Here is a 20,342-nt window from a genome sequence, read left to right on the forward strand (position 1 = left end):
TAAAACGGGAATGGATATCATCTACATACCTTTTAAATGATTTTACACATATTGGTGGTGTAAGATATTGTGCCTGTATTAACGCTTTTTCTTCATAATGTTGCAGAAAACTCTCTGCCATTACTACCATTAATTACAATTACAATTATTACCATTAATGACATACATTATTACCATTAATGACAATACCACAATTAATGACATCTTCCAATGGGTCATGTAAAAAAAGTGATAAAATCTTTAATCAGTGATAAAATCAGGATTTTATATATTTTTTGTTTTTTTTTCGTATTCCTTTTATTTCTTTTTCCTCTTATTCTCTTTTTTCTAACATTATTTCTTTCTCTATTATTGCTTCATCTTATTAGCTCATTAATTATTTTCTACTTTCAAATCATAGTATATTATATTGCCTTATTCGTGTCTAAAATAACAGTTTTGTCGTACTTCGCGCACCTATATTTATATATACCTATACTTATATTTTATTATACGTATTTTTTTATATACTATTACTATAAAAATAGTTGTGACTAAGATTTTATTTATGCTTAAGTTCGCTTTTATTTTTACAGGGTTCACAAATTTTTTTTTTTTCTTTTTTTCTTGTTTTAAAGAGTTTTGTAAACCTTTCAAATTTTTCTCGTGGTTTAACCGCCAACGTTTTTAAGCGTGTAAATTATATTTTCTAATCAGTTGTTCTATTCAATAAGTTTTGAGAATAAATTTTCAACCTTTTTCTTAATTATTTATGCATTTTTTGTGCCTTGACAAAATCCAAAATTTATTATCAATTAATAAATATATTTACGGAAAATTTATCACTATATATTTACTAATATTTGTAATCAAATTACTAATATTAGTAAGTTATATACATATAAATTTATTATATTAAAGTATATATTAAGGTATATTCATATAATCATACAAAATATTGAAATTTTAAATCAAACTTTTAAAATTTGTAATAATTTGCAACAAATATTAAAAATCTAAAAACTTGCAATTATTAATTGCATTTTATTGCTAGTTATGTCAGCAATCGAAGTAATTGCTATCAACGCTTTTAAGGCGGCAGTAGATCTAAAGGATTTAAATGCTACTTTCATGAAAAGTTACCAGAACGACATTGCTCTTATGATCAAGGCAGCTCTACTTGTTGCACTGGCGGAAGAGAAACGATCTAGTGAATTAAGAGAAAAAGCCCTGAAAGACAAAATTGATTTACTGGTAAAACAAATTAATGAGTTGAAAGAAATAAAATCAACAGCCACACCATCAAATGCATCTTTGCTTAAGAACAAATTGGATGATAGCAAGCAGCAACGGCAGCAGTTAAGTACTTTTATCGCTGCTCAAAATAAAAATATTCGAAGTCACGAGTTAAATGTTATTGTAGTTGGTCTTAATAAGTCTTGTACTGTAGACGATAAAAAGCTTTTCGGAGGATTTTTTTGTGGCTACAGGATTGGAGAATGCTACTGGTATCGCACTTGTTAATCGTCTCATATTAAGCAAAAACAAAACAAAATTATCAAACTCGAACATTATCCAGATTTCGTTATCAAATCTTTCATTTCGAGCGGAAATACTCAAAAAATATGCACACCCCAAACAAGAGATATACAAGGGTGTCTACGTACGCGAAAACAGAACGACAGAGCAACAAACCGAGTATAACACCACACACACCCAACTCAAAAAGCTTAACGACCAACTCGCCGCTGCTAATATTCTTGATAATCCGTTTCGGAATGTTATACATCGAAGAACAGGCCGCATCTGTTGCATCAATGTCATCGAATCAACGTCCAATCAGTGCTACGTATTTTCATCTCCAGCCAGAGCTCTGTCAGACTACGCTAGCCGCACAGCTGCTCCTAACTCAGAAATCTCCACTGCCAACTAAACATCCTAAACTAATAACTAAAGCAAAAATGAAACCGATACAACCCAACGCTTCTACAGTTTTACCTATGTTACTGGGCAAACAACCCATGTTCACTCAACAATGAATAACGCCAAGAGCTCTTTGCTAGACTATCAGCTCTACATATATTCAGCCGGCCACACGTCATAATTTTTGCGGAAACTTGATTCACAGATTTATCAGACGTTGCCGTTCCCGGCTAGCAACCACATCGCAAAGACAGAGATAGTAGGGGCGGTGGAGTTGCAACTTACACAAGAGACGATATCATAGTCAGCGAAGTTAGTTCTACTCAGTTCAACTCAACATCAATTGAGCAAATCTGGCTAAAAATAAAATTTGGTCAAGAATCATTTCCCTTCGGCTGCTTATATCGTCCACACGACGAAAATGATCAAGTTTTTACTCAGTGTATTACATCGATCACTATTGCTCAACAAATATTGCCTAATTTGTGCGGCCGTGGCGCAGTGGTTAGAACGCTTGCTTTATAAGCAGGAGATCCAGGTTCGAAACGAGCTCTGGACATATTTTCGCGTCACGGTAAGGAAGGAGGCGTGAACTTCCTGGTTAAATGCACTTCCGCGGTGCTCTGTGACAAGACCGTTAGGACTTCTTGGGGCACCTAAAATAAAAATTGAAAAAAAAAAAAAAATATATATAAACTGCTCTGCAATGCTACTGAGTCTATCGAAGTTAACGACGGCATTGCAACTGTTGGTCACGTTAGAGGTGAGCGTCAAGGCGACATCAGGTTCCAGAAGTGCCTTGATGAATGTCACTTAACACAGCTTATCACATTCCCAGCCTACCGTAGTAGTCGACACGTCGAGCCTACTAGCACACTCGATCTTATTATAACAAATGAGCCAGACCGTGTAATCTTCATTAAAAAAGGCGATTCTCTTGGTGACACTCCAATGGGCTAAGCACACTGCTTATCCCATTGGAGTCAATTTTCTGTTGCATGCCTCAACAACTCGCTTACTTTGCCGCTAAAAACTCGACTCATTTGGAGTCGAGCAAACCCCACAGTAATATCAGCACATATTACAGCTGTTGAATGGGAAACAGTATTCACTGGACTAAAAACAAACAATGATTACCAGCTTCTGGCAAACGTGTACAATAAAGCCACTAACCTACGCATTCCGTCAACTACCACTCCCTTTACAGAAAAACAAGAGCAATGGGTAACACCAGAACTTATTGAGGCGGTCAAAGCTAAACTCACCTCTTGGGCCAAGTACATTAATGCACGTCGAGATGCGCACAAATTTCTCAAAATATTGCATCGCACTGCCTGCAAAAAAGTTTAAAAAAATGGTCAAAACTGGTAGGCAAAAGTACGAAGAGCTACTCGTCAGGGTATCCGAAAGCAACCCTAAACGCTTACGTGCATATGGGTGCGGATGTAACAAGTCAACGTACAAATACTCAATGTCTAACATCGACAGCACCCGTCGTCCTCTCGAAAAAACCTCAGTCGAAAGAGACCTTGGTGTGATGGTCTCGAATGACCATAACGTCAGACCGCAAATAGAGTCAGCCGCATCATTGGCAAATAGAATGCTAGGGCGACTCAAAAAAACATTTCGCAGTCACAGTTTTTATTTATGGCGCACTCTGTATCTCACTTACATTCACCCCGATCATAAGTTTGCTGTATAAGCCTGGTCACCGCATTTAAAATCAGACTTTCCCATTCTCAAGCAAGTCCAACACCGAGCAACAAAAACACTATTAAAAGTCGACTATTAAACACCTGTCCTATGAAGATTGACTCCAACGGCTCGGTTTAACAACTCTTGAAGAACGCCGCAAAAAAGCAGATCTTATCGAGCAATTCAAAATCACTCGTAAACTCGAGCTTGTCAGTTTTGTCGTACCGCAAAAATTTTCAAAAACTAAACATAAGTATATTCTAAGAGACCATAAACATAAACTAGAACGTCAAATGGTAAAAAACTGTGAGGAATGATATAACTTTTTTTCAAATAGAATTGCCGCCCCATGGAATGCGTTTTCGCAAGAAGCAGTGAACGCTCAATCCATCAACGCTTTCAAAAACAACATAAGAAAGTAACTTTATAGATACAATTGCTGCTTTGCCTGTAGCGTCAGTATCTCCGTGTTCGTCAGCATAGAGGGGCCTGGTGTAGCACCTCTTCATCAAATTATAAATAGATTGTTGTATTTGTATTTGATCACTGAACAATAATAATAATGATAATAATAATAACAATAATAATAATAATAATCTATATATATATATATATATATATATATATATATATATATATATATATATATATATATATATATATATATATATATATATATATATATATATATATATATATAGTATACCGTAGGGATGATTACTAAGAACTTTTGAATTTGTGCCATATTTTCCTTAGAGGATCAATTACAACATTGGAGTTTAATGAAAAGTTTCGGTTTCCAGGTGCAACACAATGCACATTGGCTGATCAAAGCTATATATTGTCTGTAAATATATTTGTTTCGGGATCAATTTGTTATTACTGCAAGGGAAAAAAAAGTAATAACAGACATAAGTCTTTTTGCGGCATTTATATATGGACAGTTTTGAAATAAAGCTCCGTTTGCTAAACGACCATGATTCAATGATGCCAACTCAAGCAGTACAAAAAATGAATAAAAAGCAGTTTCTTCTTCGATTGTTGATTGGTTGGTCTTCACCCGAAGGAATTTCAATTTGCATCAAAGTTTGCCCTGATGAAGTTGACTGTGGATGATAGATAATTGATTTTTGATTGCCTAGTGCATTGTCCTAGTATGTAGTACACAAAAAATACTGTGCTAAATATTCATTTAGCAGTGTTGTTTTTAAATAATAAACATCGACAGTCCACATTAACTAGATAAAAAATTAGTATTAAATAATCAATTCAATTTTTTTTTACTTTTTCCTATAAATGTTACAAAACATCGCAATCCCTAAAAATTATATGATTTGCTTCAAAATTCGCCCTATAATTACTATTGTCATATAATATATATATATATATATATATATATATATATATATATATATATATATATATATATATATATATATATATATATATATATATATATATATATATATATATATATTATTCAATGTTTTCTGGAATTCCATTTTGAAACTAACGTGCTTCTATAAAATATTGTCTCACGTGATTTAGTTGCAAGTTTAAATTTAAAAGGAAAATAAAGTGCAACACAGAAACGAAAGCCTAAAAATTTATCTTCTTTTCTACTATAAATCTAGTATACATTAAAAAAAACTGTATTATGCTATAATAATTCTACTAAACATTATTTTTTCATTTCTTATCAATTAATTAATTTCATTACTAAACCAGTACAAAAATGTATTGGTTTAGTAATCAACACATAAAAGCATTTTTTTAAAAGTTGTGAGATTTTTCATTTAATAAAATACATTGTCCTAAATAACTTTTTTATTTACGTTTATGAAGCTATGCAACAACAACATATTATCTTTGGTGATAGCAATCTATTATCTTTTGATTAATCCAAAAACTTTTTATTGTATTATTATCAATAAAAAGATTAGGAAGTTTCATCAAAAAAAAATTTATTTTAGATGAAAAAATATGTAAATATGACAGGACTGATCATGCTCGTGATAATTTAGGTTTTGATTTGTCAATATTCTTTATTAATAACTTTGCTATTTCTCCATTTTAAGCAACTTTCGTCTTTTGTTTAACATCAAAAGATTGTATTTTGTATGCCCTTAACTTTTTTTCTAAAGGACATTGCTTTTCTTATTTATTATTATTTATTTATTTTTTCTTCAGAAATTAAAAACCTGTGTCGTCAGCCCTATTATTGAAAGCCTAGAGGGGTGACACCAAAGGTTTACCGCAATGGGTGACACCAACCCCACCGACGCCACTGTTTGCAGTAATCCTAATAGCATGTTAATTGCAGAGAAGGTTGCTCATTTTTGTTCATATAGTGCTGAACCAAGAAATATTTGCACCAAGAAATATTTGCACAGTTTTGGTAATAATGTATAAATAAGCAGTATATATCTTTAAAGATTGATTAAAATATTTTGAATCCTGTTAAAAAACTAACAAGAAAGCAAACCGAGTTTGAACTTTTGATGCCATAGAATTCGAGTTTGTACAAATAAAAACATATGGGCATATTTTATTTACTAAACAATTTATATATACACGAACAATATGTAAGATTGCGCAGTTAGTAGAATGACCGACCGAATAGCAAACAATGTTAACGCAATATTGTTTCAGTATGAAAATTGCCTAAACAGTATTGCGCCGATATTGTACAAATTATTATTTTCTTTAGAAAAAAATAAAATCTATAATAATATTTATAATTCGTTCGAGAAATTTCAAAGAACTGAAATTGGCCAAAAATTAGTGACGTCATAAAGATAACCTGATTGTAAAATTAGGACTACTTTTGCAATTTCTAATTTTTCCGTAAAAATTTATTCTTTTAAAGAATGATTGAATGAATTTAAAGATAAGTTAAATTTTAAAGAATGAAATTTTAAAGATAAATGAAAGATAAATAAAAGCGAATTAAAAGTTTTATTGAAATATTAATAACGTTACCACTTATATTGACTCAATCTTTATTCTTACACGTCAACTCATACTTTTGGGGGTTTAATTAAAAACTTAAAATTATCTTTTTGTTATATTTTGTTATTTTGGAAATGCCTTTTTATAATATTTACAATATTCTGATATGAATGCAACTTAGGCTTAATCAGCATTTAAATTCAGTAACAGACAATTTCAATTAACACTTAATAAAAGGTTATGAAAGTATGAAAAATTCTTTTTAACAATGATTTTGTTCTGTAAAAAAAATCTTTTTTTTTGGAAATTAAATTTTTAAAACGATAATAAATATGGCAAAATGATCAGAAATATTCCTGCTTTTCATTTGTATTTATGACGTCATTGATGATAATTTGATTTATTGATGTTGCACTTTTTCCAGTTATGCGTGTAGGTTTATTGTAACAGAAATGCGATTATTTTCAAAAGATGACATAAAAAATTTGTTTGTTATTTTATTTGTGTAATAATCCAAAATATTGAGGTTCAAATCACCAACCATGTAAATAGCTTTTTTTAATAATCGAGTTATTTTAAATAACACTTTTAATGTGGTCTTTAAACACAATTACTGATCCGGAAGGTAGTCTGTATAAAGCATGAGCAATAATACTTTTTGCGGTTTTATCGAGTTCGATCCACAAACACTCATAATCGTGAGTGGATAAACTTGAGTTTGTCTTTTTAATAAAAATACATAAACTTCTGCCTACCTTAACCGATTTTCTAATTTGATGAATTACTTAAAAGTTTGGAAAATGTAAATGTTATTGATATTTTTGTTATCACACCATGTCTCGCTGAGACAAATAATCCGAAAATAAATATTTATTTTATATTATAATCGTTTTAATGAATCAGGTAATTATGAAGACTTATAATGTTACATGAAAAATTGAGAACGAGTCGTTCTTCATTACTTCAATTATATTTTTGAACTAACGGTATAATTTAAGGGTTTAGGGATTAACATAACAAATAAATATAAAAGGGAATAATATAAAAAATTAAATAGTTTTTATTTAGTCATAATTGTTATACAAATTAATATAAGAATAAGAATGTTTTTTTAAAGGTATTGATTTTTTAGTTAGTAATGAATTGAATTCAAAATTTTTTTAAATAAATTTTTTGGTCATTTTAAATAACAGTAATTTTAAAAATGTATTTAAAATAATTTTTAAGCCTGATTTGCTTATTTCTAAATTCGTTCACAATAAGTTTGTCGTAAATAATAGTGGAATACATACTTGTATTATTCTCTTAATCGCTCTTACTTTTTCTGAATAATAATATTTTATCATGCAATTTTTTTCTTTTTTATTTATTTAAACAAGCAATCTTTATTAATGTAAATTTCAGATCCTTTAAGTTTATTTGTAGCCTGCAAGGCTTCTTTTTGTCTTTATAATTAAGTTATTTAGCAACTATGGTTCTTGTCTAATTTCCTTTATTTTTTCTTATCTGTGATTGGTCAAAAGAGCTCTTTCTGTATTTATATTACTTTTTTCTCTCTGTGTCATCACAATTTTTGAGTTCATTTTTGATCATTTTATTGGTCCATATATTGTTTCTTTTAAGACTGCCCTCCAGCTGCCTTAACTTTAAACTTTCTGCGTTACTAATAATGCTTTAGGATTTAAATTTTTTGCAAGTTCACTTTTTATTATATCTTGCGTGATGGTTAGACTTTCTTCAATAACTATTTTAACATTTTCTAAAATTCTCATATGTTCACATATTATTTTAAACTCGAATTTTAATTTTCTGTTTGTTTTTTTTATTTCTATCAATTCGCACTTTTCTTTTGAATTATTTGCTTCTTTTATAAATGCGTCAATTTGCGACGCATTTATAAAAATTGTTTAGTAAATTTGTCATTTCGCGACGTTAGAATTGTCTTGTTTTATCTCCGTATTTTTGAGTTAAGATTTCGAGATAAAATGATTAAAAAAAAAAACTTTTGTAGAAGACATATAAAAACATTTTTTAACTTATGTTTTCTCCTCAACTTTTTTACTTATAACTTTGGTTTCAAAATAGTAAAAAAATTTTATTCTGAGGTAGATAACACTAATCTTCACTTTTTCGTATCTGAATTTTTCAAAAGGTGGAGATAAAACAAAAAGCATATAGTTATTGAGATAATTGATTAATGTCTTTTGATATTAACATCGTATTTTTTTTCTTAAAATCTCTATTATTTTTCTTAAACATAGATAAATATGCTTACAGTTTTATAATACAATATAATCGTCACTAATAATAAAAGGAATAGAACTGTCAAAAAACTTGAAAATTTTTTTTTTAACAAAATTTAAATTCTTACATATTAAAAGCAGGATTAACAACAGGGATTAAAAGCAGGATTTACTCCAGCAAAGTTTATGATTCTCATTTATACAATGATTTAATGCAAATACTCAGAACAGCTCTGGCTCCAACTTAAACTCCCACAAAAATTTCTCATAATTGACTGTATCTATTCATCCATCCCAACAACGCTCCGTCAATCGACAAAGTAATGTAAGCTACTTGCTATGCTAAAACAGCCGTGTGCAACAAAAAGTTGCACACGGCTTGCAAGTTGCAAGTTGCAACCTGATAATCATTAGTGACTTCAACTTCCCTCGATGTCAAATGGCATAAAGACGTCAAATGGCATAAACACGTCAAACGGCATAAAGACGTCAAACGACATAAAGATTGGATCAATACGGACGACGCTGAAACTAATTTAACTAGTTTTGACAAAAACTTTTAAAACATTTTACTACTTTTGACTGAATCATTCTTAACTTCCCTGTAAACACACGACGTCTAAAAGACGTCTAAAAAACGTCTTTTAGACGTCTAGACGTCTAAAAGACGTTTTTTAGACGTCTTTAAAACGTCGTTTGTTTACTGGGTTACTTCTGCACCAAAATGTTATCAATCGCAAATTCATTAATAGTAACCTCATCCAAACCAATGGTCTATTCAAAAACCCGCCAGATCTCATAATAAGCAATACGACCTAACGTAAGTTCCTATTTTTGGTGCTCCGCAAGGCCACTTCACTCTGACATGACAACATCAGTTTGCCAAAAACGCTTACAACTCTCCCCATTTTACCAGCTTGAAGTTTGTTGTTAAACTTTCTCTTTAACCGAGGATGAGAAAAACTTTGGTAAACTAACCGAAACAGCAAAATGGAAAATTGTTCCACTTGCCAAAGAGTCTAATCACACTCAAACTTTATTAAAAAAGCTTCTTGCATTGCAACTAGAGCATTTAAGCACAAAGTAGCCTATGACAAACGGAACCCTAAACATCTCTACGCCTATGTTATCAACAAACGCATATTCAGCAACCATATATCTTTTATGTGCTTACCCTTTAGAAAATTGAGTAGCAAACGAACATTCATTACTAATTAACAAACAATTAGTTTCAGTCATTAATCAAACCATTAAATGAGTTTCTATTACCTTTCATCAAACGTTCAACCGCTTTATAAACATTTATCTGCTCTTAACGCAAACAAATTATCTTAAGGTGACCGTGTCAGCCCAAAAATGATTAAAGCATATACCACTATGGCAATTTTCTCTACTTGCCTCTATTATTCAGAAATTGTCGGCTCAAGTTGTCAATCATCAAAGACGTGGCTTTCGGAAAACGTAATCCTATCGTTTTAAAAAGGCTCCGGGCTCAACTAAGAAAACTACAGGTTGATCTTCAATACCTCTGTTCCATGAAAATAATGGTAAAAGACTAGATTTTTTTGTATGTGTGTTTTTTATTACATTTTAAATTACATTTCGTTATAAAATATAAAACTTACAAGATAAGACTTAGAAAGTAAATAATAATAAAATATCAAGAAAAGAATGTTAATAAAAAATAAAAAAACCGAGAACCGCTAAAATAAACGTGATAATTTCTCGTGGTAAATTGTGGTTAAAGATTAACAAAATAATTACAAATATTTTTTTTTACCGTAGAGTTTGTCATAAATACATAGATCTGTTATATATATTTTATATCCAAATAAATTGTCTATATCTCTTGATATATTTACAAACTTTTAAAAACTCTTTCAATAATAAAAGGTAAATATAAGATTTACAAAAAAGTTATAAAAAATATATTTCTAAATCATCAATTGTAAAAATTGATTTTTTAAGCTTTTGCTTAAATGAGAATTTGCTTAAATGAGAATTAGAATAAGCTTTTGCTTAAATGAGAATTAAAAATTTGAGAAAAACTTTTCAAAACTTGTTTGTTTCATAAAAAAATGCGCGGAAAGCAATACAAAATTTACTATAATTTGTTTAAAAATACAGCTGCCTAAGAAAATTATGATTACGGAGTGTTTTTTTTTTCTTTTGACAAATACAAATTACAAAAAAAAAAGTTTGGTAAGAATTGATTTTACATAAATAATTAAAAAAAAGAACATTATAATCATTAAGTTGATATATGTTTGTTGTTTAGGCTTTGCATGGGTAAAACGTTCAAAAACATTTATTACACGTGTGCACACATTACATATGCCTCTAATGACAATGAAGAGGCCTAAGTTTGCTTTTGTTGATAGCCTATTCAATATTTGCAATACTTACAGAGACGCTGGAAAGGAATAGCCTAGTGTAGCAACTGCTACTCCTGCCCTTTTGGCTGGGGTGGCTAGGGTGGCATGAATGTGCCCTTTCTAAGAAATAGGTATGGTAAATTTTTGTGCTTTAAAAGCATTTCTTATCCAACATTTCATTATCAATATTTTTTTATCAATATCTACCGACTGAAACTGGTAACTAGGTGGGATAGGTGGTAATAGATTAATTTTTTTTCAATTTTTTTAAAGAAAAAACAGTATAAAATTGATTTAAACGAAACTTTAAAAAATTTTTTACTGAAGAGAAAAAATAGAATCAATAAGCAGCAGTGGCGCAACTCAAAAATAACTCGTAAATAAACCGACTTTAAAAATTTTTTGTAAATCGCAATCACGTTTAGAACGAACAAGTTTCCAAAAATCAATTCGACATTAAATAAAATATGTTAAATTTATTCTTCTTGCTATCGACATACGTTGCATCTTTCTCTTATTATGCTTTAACTCTTGATATATATATTCCAATTGTTTTTGGTAGATTTTTATTTTTTGCGCACTTACGTATTCTTAAGTGTACTCTTTTCTTAACTCTTTTAACTGTTTAATGAATTTCAATTTGGTTTTCGTTCAAAACATTCTACCTGACATGCATTGAAAAGTAAAACTGAAAAAATCAGGAAAGCTCTCGACACTGATCATTATTATGTTTGTCGTACTTTTATAGATCTGCAAAAAGCTTTTGATACTGTTGGTCATAACATTTTGATTTCTAAATAAGAATACTATGATATTCGTGGTGTTGTAAGTAACTGGTTTCACTCCTATTTTACAGATCGGAAACAGTTTCTAAGTATTAATCGTAATAATTCTGTTAATAAATCTGTTGAGTGCGTGTTCCTCAAGGTTCTGTTCTTGGTCCGCTTTTGTTCTTAACTTATGTTAATGACATAAACAACTCTATTCGACCCTCGTCAATTCATTTTTTGCTAATGATACAAACCTATTGCATATCAACAAATCGTATAATTCTCAATGTAAAAACATAAATTCGGATCTAAAAGGTATTACTCACTGGTGAAATGCTAACCTAATATGTCTAAACGTAAAAAAAACTGGAATAATCATTTTTTCATCTTCTAGAAAAAAACACAATCTAAACAACAATTCTAAAATTCAAATTAAAATTATTTATAAACGGTTATATCCTACAAAATTTATTAAATATCTCGGTGTTTTGATTGAATGCAATCTCTCGTGGAATTTTTATATTGATGAGCTACTCAAGAAACTAAATCGAGCCAACGGCGCACTTTTAATTATTCGTCATTATGTTGATAAATTCACACTAAAGAATATTTACTGTGCATTATTTTTATCGCATCTTAGTTACTGTTGTCAAATTTGGGGTTAAAATGGCAACTATCACATCAAAAAAGTGATGTCCTCTCAACGTCAATCCATAAGAACTATAAAATTCCAACCTTTTAAGTCAAAAACATCAGAATCTTTCAAAAAACTAAAAATTCCAACTTCGTTTCCAGCGCTTGTAAAACTTGCTAATCTTCTTTGTGTTCTTGACTCTCTTAATTAAAATTTACCCTCTTCTTTAACAGACTTTTTTTACAGAAAGTAGAATAATACATACATACTCTACTTGAAAAATACATAATGGAAAACTTAGTGTACCATCATTTAAAACTCAGAAGTACGGTAAACATTCTGTTGTCTATCAGTGCATTTGTGAATGGAACAAGAGTCTTGTATGCGTAGTGAATGAGTTCAAAAAACTATAACTTTAAACACCTTTATCGTCTTTTCCTAATTTCAAACAAAATCAACTTTAAAAAATTCTGAGAACAATCTTATTATAACCTATTGACATGATTTTGATTTAATATTTAAGATATACTCTTATTTTTTTGATTATGATTTTTACAACTATTTTCATTAACTTCTTGTTTGTTTAAATTTTGTTATCATCATCAAAGTATGTTCTATGTTTGTATGCTTATTATTAATCATATTATATTTAAAAACTGGTGTCACTCCTTTGATCAGAATTCTCTTTGAGTGACACCATCCTTGACAATCATTTAGTCACTATTATTAAATACTTATAATTAATTTACTCATTGTTATATTATTTTATATTATATATATATATATATATATATATATATATATATATATATATATATATATATATATATATATATATATATATATATATATATATTAATCAATTGTTTTTACTTACTACAATCAATAGAGTTATGAATTTTTTTTTTAATCATTATTATTATTATTATTATTATCATATTTATTATTATTATAATATTATTGTATGACTTAAAAAGGAAAATAAATATCTTGTTATTGTTGTTGTGTTTCAAAAAAGCGATAGCTTTTTGAGTTTGTATTTTTATTTTCAAGAAACGAAAAAAAAAAGGAAACACAGTGTAAAGACAGTATAAAAACCAATATAGCAATAGGGTTCTCAGTGAATATTTTTATTTTCGATGATTATTTACAAGTGGCGATTATTTTTGACAATTATTTACTTACAAATTTATATATCTTAGTACATTATTATTAATCGTACTCTCATTTTAAATGTAATTGTTTTAACCACTGAACAGTTATGCCGAAGGCCGGAAGACTTCAAAAGAAAAAAACTTAGGAATTTTCAAAAGCAGTAGCATCACCTCATCATAACAAATGATAAGGTGATGCTGCTGCTTTTGAAAGGTGATGATGCTGCTGCTTTTGAAAGGTGATGATGCTGCTGCTTTTGAATAGTGATGATGCTGCTGCTTTTGAAAGGTGATGATGCTGCTGCTTTTGAATAGTGATGATGCTGCTGCTTTTGAAAGGTGATGATGCTGCTGCTTTTGAATAGTGATGATGCTGCTGTCTTTGATGATGATCTGATAAGGCTTATCAGATCAAAATTACTACTTTGTTGAAAAAAACAACAACTGAACCGGTGGAGCCAGAGAACCCTCACGGTAAAATACAGAATCAAGATAAATTTGACATAGACAGTCAAAAAATAGACAATGCAGAAAAATAAGAGTCCAATGCAAAGGATGGTGAAATTCTAACGCAAAATCTTGTTAGAAAAGCGGAGGATTTCAGTGAAATTGATAAAAAAAACAGGGACAAAATTGGAAGAACTTGTAATAAGGCTTGGTTTAATGAGTTTCGTTGGTTATTTTATGATCAATCACTGAAAGCAGTCTTTTGTGAAACCTTTATGAAATATGATTCATGTTCTGGTGGAGTTTTCAAGCATGGAGTTGGAAAAAGATTTAGAACATGGAGCAAATCTGCAGTAGCACTAAAAGATCATAAGGCTGCAATTGCTCTAAAGATTGAGAAAGAAAATATAAAATTTGCAACCATAAATGCTCAAATTGACAAAATGTACATGGAGAAATAAGCAGTTCGAAGAAAAGGCTTGCCAGTTCTTTTCGGAACATTGTGAATATTGCTTCGCTTGGTCTACTATAAGAGGTGAGAATGATAAAGAATCCAATATTTACCAATTTAATTTGAATAAAACTAAAATTTGACAGTTGATGCTATTCAGAACAGTGAAAGATTTGAACAGAAAAGGATAAACAGCTGTAAAAAATTTAGTAGTTTTAATTTCATCGGTGAATAAACAAGATTTTGCACCGTTTTCATTTGGAATGCAATTTTTTATGGTGTTGACATCTTGGAACTAAACGTTGAGTTAAAGGGGCTACTAACAACTATTAACAATGCTATAACATCAATAAAAAAACAGAATGTTTCCAGAGTGGCAACAACTGCAGATATTTTTAATGGCATGCCAGCTGCAAAAGTCGCCAATAAATAAACACACAAATTAATGAAGCTTTTTTACACCGTGCCTCCATCGACATCATCATGTGAAAGAAGCTTTAGTGTAATGAGAAGAGTAAAAAACATGGGTAACAAACTGGAGACAATTACCTGAACAACATCGTGTTTACTCAGATACACAAAAAACAAATCAACAAAATTAACATTAAAGAAATTGCCAAACAGTTCGTTAAAAGGAATTGCAGTAGAATAAACTATTTTGACAAATACGCTTGAAATTGCTCTAGCATCTAAGTGAAGCTAAGAATAGCATAGGATAATATTTACTATTGACATCTAGGAAGTAGCTAAGAAATAGTTGAGTTATTGAGTAGACTGTATTGATTTATTGAGTAGACTAATAGAATGTTATAAACTTTAAAAAAGTTGTAGACAAAGTGGCATTTTTGTGTGTATTTTTTTAAAAACGGTAGGGTTAATTAAAAGGTTTATTTATATTAGATATTGTATATAATAAAATATTGTGTTGATATTTTGGCAAGTGCTTTGTGTTTTGATTTACCACCCCTGCCCTTAGGCTCGTCCGGCATGCGAGAATACTAAACTATTTGCAAAGCAATTTATATTTTAAGGGAATTAAGGAAAACTTCGGAATTTGAGGTAGCATTTTAAACTAAATTAATGATTTTTAATCAATTAGATAAGGTTCTTTATGGTACTACGTGATCCAACTTCTAACAAGTTACCATTAATGTTCCTCAAGGTTAGGTGTTAGATTATACGCTGTTTACAATCTTCATCAACGACTTATCGGAGTACATCGTTAGCAAAAGAATCTTTAAAATTCCTTTTCGTCTGCAATCTAGTTTGAATAGCATCGTCGCATCGACTTAAACCTGGTTGGTGGAGCATTATGTCAAGAAATGCATGATTATGCACCGTAAAAAAAACAATGTTTTACCACCTGAACACAATAAATGAGCACGAATCAAACGTCAGAGTTGCCACAACAGAACATATGTCGTCAATATCCAAACAAATTAATATAGCTGTAGAATGAACAAAATAAACACTTGTCATTTTTTAACAACAATAACGCAAATAATAATAAAATTAATAAAAATAGCCATGGCACAAATAATGATAATATTTTATTGCTAGTGATGCACATATATATGCATATAGGGCAGGGTTGAAAAGTAGTGACATAAAACACGAAAATATAAAAAATATTCAAACTATTTCAACATTTTTCATTACCATAGTAGTTAAATTTACAATTTTACCCTTAAAGTTATAGGACTGTTAGTAGCCCTTTAATGTCAACCTAAAATCTTATTCATTGTCACGCTAAAAAATACAAAAAAATTGATGTTTTTTCATATTACCGTTGGATATTGACAAAAAAGGTTGTTTGCAAAGTTCGAGAAAAAGCTACTCAGTTTTCAGAGTTGAAATGGCTGAAAGCAAGTCTCAAAGAAGATGAAGTAATAATCCGTGTCAATTTTTCCAAGAACTACAAAAATAAACAACTTCACTAGATCCAGAGTGCTTATTTTGAGCATGAACATTTTACCATATTTACAGCAGTTTGTTACTTTCATAAAAGTTTTACAGTTCAGAATGGTAAACTTGATAAAAACTATTTTTGGTGAAATTTGCAGTAGCAATTATATTGAATGAAACGAAACATGATCGCAATGTTGCATTTACAAACAACAACCGGCTTATAAGCATGATCAAGAGTATAGCTCCATCAGTTTCCACTTTCCATTTCTGGAGTGACGGATGTGCAGGTCAGTTTCTCAATTTGTCTTTCGGTCTTTCTCTTATTACCCTGAAAATAATACATTAACTTGGAGTTATGGTGAGGCACATCACTCTAAAGGACCCCATGATGGAATTGGTGGAACTATTAAAAACCAAGTTTACAGGGAAGTTTTGTCAGCTGAAGTTGTAATTGAAAATGCTAAACAGTTTTCTGAAGCAGCTGATCGGCTGTGTGACATTACAGTAATCTACTTAGACACAAAAGATATTGAGTCACCAAATTTAAATGATAGCAATTACACTCATGAAACTTTAAAGGTTCATATGTTTGAAGATTAAATCTAAATTCAATTGACTTATACTTAAACGACACCTTAAAAAAATCGTCAGATGTTTCTAAAAAAAAGAATGGAAAAGTTTATGAAGAAAAAGAAAGTTATTGACAGTGATGAAAAAATTTATGAAGTCTATGAAAATTTTTTTTTGTTTGCTTAAAAAAGAACTATATGATAACTTCATTAATGTGTACTTTTTTTCTTTCCGTCACTTCAATTGACTTGGAATAAAAAAAAAATTTTTTATAATTACCAAGAACACTTTTGCAAATTTAACTTAAAGATCTTTTATCTTTTTATTCTGCTGTATTTCTATTAAGTTTGATAGAATTTAAACCCTAAGTAAAAAGTTAATTTTCACAGCCTTTCTATTGTTCCTCCCGTGACACAAGTTTTAAAGGCCTATAGCAGAAACTTTAGAACTCTTCAAATAATATATTTAATCCCAATTACTATTGTTTTATAGGTAGTTTCTAAAATATCATCAAAATCATCTACGCGCTTTTATTTATTTTTTTTCATTTACAATTTAGTGTATCCATTTCCTTCCTTGACAAAAACATTACTTTTCGACTCTGCCCTATACACTCATACGCCCTTGTATAAAATAATATATTATATATATACATTGTATACATACATACATAAATTGTATACATACATACATTAATATATTATATAAATACATATTATATATATACATTCTTGTATACATTGGATATATTAACTGTATTTATTTAAGAAGGAGTGGAATAAGATGCTTTTAAAAACATAGTTTGACTGGAGAGTATTTTGTTTATAGAAAAGAATATTTTATGATTTTACTATGTCCCTAAGTAGCAGAATGGTATTTTAGATGATGGAGTAGATGGTGTTTTATAAGATGGTAGAGGCAGGCTACTAATGGATTGAAGATGGTAACGGTTATTTTCTTTTTTAAGAAAGATGTGGTTAAAGATATGAGTTAGGTTTTTGCGTGCTGGTTCCAGACAATATGGAAATATAGAAGTTGAACAAGATCACAAAGTTTAAGAATCTTAGAAGTAAAGCACATTAGGACTGAATTTGTAGTTCTAAAAACAAATTGTCTTCAATGCATTGTTTCGAAGATGAGATCATCTTCCAAAAAATAACAATCCCAACAACAAACTGTTAGCCTCGTAACCGTTTGATGTTGGGATTGTCCCCTCATTTGACAAGCATATTGTATAATAGTGCATAAAAATGGCACGGTATGTATATAAAAGTGTTTCTAGACTGATCTAAAGGCGAGCTTTAGCCAGCATTTCATTGATCTGCTAAACTTTATGGTTATGACTTTGAGAATCAATTTTAATTCCATTTTAGTTGATTAAGTTGACTAGATTGATATTCTGCCCACTTAATTTAAAATTTAATTTTTTATTAATTTTTGATTTATTGGATTTGAATATAACAAGTTTGGCCTTGCTTTAGTTGAGAGAAAACTAATTTGAACAAATTCATATGTAACCAAAGCATTGCAAATAAAAGATAAAAATTTAAAAAAACTTAACAAATCATATTCATTGATACCATTGTATAGAGACCAGTATTGAGATGAATGTAAATTTGTATAACACTACTAAAAGTTTTTGTTATGAACAAATCAGCATAATATTGACTTAGCAAGGAAGGATTCATAGGTGATATCTTCTAGGTCAATGGAATCCAATACCCAGTTTTCTATTTGAACAATAGAAAGATCTGAAAAACGTACCTAATCTATTAAAGAATGAATTAAAATAAGATTATATGTAACTTTAAAAATTGGAAAATAAACGAGTCTGCTATTATTTAAGATTGCTATTGTTCAAATAATATTTAATTAAGAGTTCTTTATATTATAAGCATTTTTTATGTAGTATATATTCTTGTAGTTGAACGATGTTCCTTTTCAATGTTAAAAATGAAAGTTATCCAGAACAATTTGTTGCAGTGGTGGTCAAGAAGATTTTAAGGGCTATGTCAATGTTGAAGGAGGTGGATTCAAGATACTTATATCTAATTATTTTTAAAAGATCCTGAGCTGAAGATTTTCGTTTGCCGTTTTCATCATTTATCTGAATCGAAATAAAGACATTCATTTAATAAGTGAGAATAGAGATCAGAAGGATATCGGTCAACAAACTTTTGTACATATGCTGCGAAGATTCACAAAAAAACCAAACAGGGAATTCAAACCAAAATAGACTTCCTTACTTTTATCTAGAACACTCATTAGTTTGTCCGTGATTTCTTTAACGCCGGCAAAAACACTGTAGTTTCAACACTGCTAATTTCATTGTAATGCCTCTTGCGTGTTCTTGGGCGCCTTAGGGCGTCGTAGGTTTATTCATTTGTGCTGACCAAAGACACGGCTTTCTTTTTTATATTGCTGGAAATTGGAAATTTTTATATTGCAGTTTCTTGTAAACTTTGTTGAACTTCACTATGATTCTGTTCCAAATAGTTATTAAAATAGCTGTCTAAAATTGTTCCATTTTAGTCAAAATTCCGAAAGCCTCTGATCTTGTTTTTGTTTTCTGAGTAGGATAGTTGTTAAGATCGAGAAGGGTACCGATACAGAAAATATTTGTTAATAAGTATGCACAACCACAAATGAAATGATCATACTACCAATAAATTCTAAAACCTTGGTGGCTATTAAGTTGATGAGTTCTTCAGTTAAGTACAAGGTACTCTCCTTTTCTTTGTTTCTACGAGTTATCAAGTGTAGAGCGAGGAAAGGATCAAATTTTTGGATCGAAAATACTTCCAATAAAGTTCCTTTGCGTATCAATGCTAGATTTTTGTCAGATCCGCGAAATATAATCCTCTGAGAATGAATAAAATATATAATCATTTTCCATTTTGAAAAAAAATTCAGCTGCATTATTACGTGATGAGGGATATCACGTAATAATGCAGCCTATTTTTTAACATGAGCTGCTCTTCAATTTTGTAAAAAAATAGCATGGTACACTGCACATGCCACCGTTTTGTTTTGAAAAGTAAAGCCAACCGCGCAATACTTTTTTATATTTTTTTTAATTTTCTGCTCTAACAAACAGGTCTGAATGAGCTCGGCGAAGTTTGCCTCCAGAAGCATGGTATTCTGAGGATGAGAAGTCAATTTTTTCTATATTTATTTTGGGTGAATTTGACAAGATATGGTTGATTAACTTCAAGTTGTTACGCTTCCAATCAGCATGATT

General features: G+C 30.0%; 1 long non-coding RNA gene across 1 annotated transcript in view; it reads right to left on the bottom strand.

Moving 5' to 3' along the window:
* Nucleotides 1-15,676: 15,676 nt before the first annotated feature.
* Nucleotides 15,677-20,342, bottom strand: part of LOC136074796 (uncharacterized) — a 34,245-nt gene continuing 29,579 nt past the window's right edge. The window contains exon 2 of the long non-coding RNA XR_010635445.1: nt 15,677-16,071. This is a non-coding gene — a long non-coding RNA (uncharacterized LOC136074796). The remainder of the gene's footprint in view (nt 16,072-20,342) is intronic.

The sequence above is a fragment of the Hydra vulgaris genome, chromosome 01 (genome assembly GCF_038396675.1).
Source record: "Hydra vulgaris chromosome 01, alternate assembly HydraT2T_AEP".
NCBI classification, from domain to species: domain Eukaryota; kingdom Metazoa; phylum Cnidaria; class Hydrozoa; order Anthoathecata; family Hydridae; genus Hydra; species Hydra vulgaris.